Here is a 1,543-nt window from a genome sequence, read left to right as displayed (position 1 = left end):
CTCTTAGGTTCCCTTTTTCGGTGCATTCAGTACACTTGCCTGGAGGAGGCTGTTTTGAACTCTTGCTGTCAAGCAGCTGCCACCACTTCTTCCACAGCACCTCACCACACTGACTGACCCATTTTATTCACACTGCTGAAACAGAGACGCCTGCGTTGGCTCGGTCATGTCGTGAGAATGGATGATGGCCGGATCCCAAAGGATCTCCTCTATGGAGAACTCGTGCAAGGAAAGCGCCCTACAGGGAGACCACAGCTGCGATACAACAACATCTGCAAGAGGGATCTGAAGGCCTTAGGAGTGGACCTCAACAGGTGGGAAACCCTGTCCTCTGAGTGGCCCGCTTGGAGGCAGGCTGTGCAGCATGGCCTTTCCCAGTTTGAAGAGACACTTGGCCAACAGTCTGAGGCAAAGAGGCAAAGAAGGAAGGCCCATAGCCAGGGAGGCAGACCAGGGACAGATTGCACTTGCTCCCGGTGTGGAAGGGATTGTCACTCCCGAAACGGCCTTTTCAGCCACACTAGACGCTGTTCCAGAACCACCATTCAGAGTGCAATACCAGAGTCTTTCAAGACTGAAGGTTTCCAACAACAACTGCAAGTCGCCAAACCAAAGTCTGCAATGCTATGGGAAAATCACATTATCTACCATCACAAAGCATTCCATGTTTGTGGTGCGCCACATGGTGATATGCACCCCATGCAGTGCTTGAAAGAAGACATGCCACTGGACATTCTGGAAAAGATCACCACAACTTGGTGCATTGGTGCTCCTAGGGGAGCCAAGAGGGGCAAATACCCCAGGGCCCCACAACTCCAATGGCAGTACTACCTTCCTCACTCCCCACCGCCTGACCCCAGCCCCATCTGGGGGCCTTCAGAGGCCTCTGGAAGACCTTTAAACCCCACTTCTCATTTTCGGACAAAAATCGGAAGTGGGTTTTAAAGACTTACGGGAGGCCTCAGAGGGCCTTCGGAAAGCCTTAAAGACTTCTGGTTTTCAGCCAAAAACCAGAAGTGGCGTTTAAAGGCCCTCCAAGGTGGGGGGGTGGCACTCAGTGGGGGGGGTGGCACCTGCGGTCCTGGCCCAGGGCGGCATAAGGGCCAGGATCACCAGTGCTTGGCGATAGTTTTGCAGTTCTGCCCACAACAAAACTCAATGGAAATGACAGAGCAGTTTGGATGCAATATACAGGCTCTGTTACCCTGCACATGCCCAATCTCGTCAGATCTTGGAAGCTAAGCAGGGTCAGGTCTGGTTAGTACTTGGATGGGAGACCGCCTGGGAATACTGGGTGCTGTAGGCTTATACCATAGTCTTTCGAGACTGAAGGTTGCCAACCAACAGGCAGCATATAAGTCAGGCTGAATCAGTCCATCGGTCCTTCCAGGCTGTTTTGAGTCTCCACTGACTAGCAGTGGCTCTCCTGGGATCTCAGACAGGGATCCTTCACAGTCCTTTCTCAACATCAATATCAATAGCTGTTAATCCCATTCAATGGGACAATGTCAGCTTTCATTCAATTGAGCTGAACCAGCCCGAA

General features: G+C 52.1%; 1 pseudogene; it reads left to right on the top strand.

Annotated features, from left to right (window-relative positions):
* Positions 1 to 1,186: 1,186 nt before the first annotated feature.
* LOC136656502 (5S ribosomal RNA) lies at positions 1,187 to 1,306 on the top strand (annotated as a pseudogene).
* The last annotated feature ends 237 nt before the right edge of the window (positions 1,307 to 1,543 follow it).

This window comes from Tiliqua scincoides, chromosome 6, assembly GCF_035046505.1.
Source record: "Tiliqua scincoides isolate rTilSci1 chromosome 6, rTilSci1.hap2, whole genome shotgun sequence".
Taxonomy (NCBI): domain Eukaryota; kingdom Metazoa; phylum Chordata; class Lepidosauria; order Squamata; family Scincidae; genus Tiliqua; species Tiliqua scincoides.
Note: the sequence above shows the minus strand (reverse complement) of the source record. Positions and strands in the feature narration are given on the sequence as shown.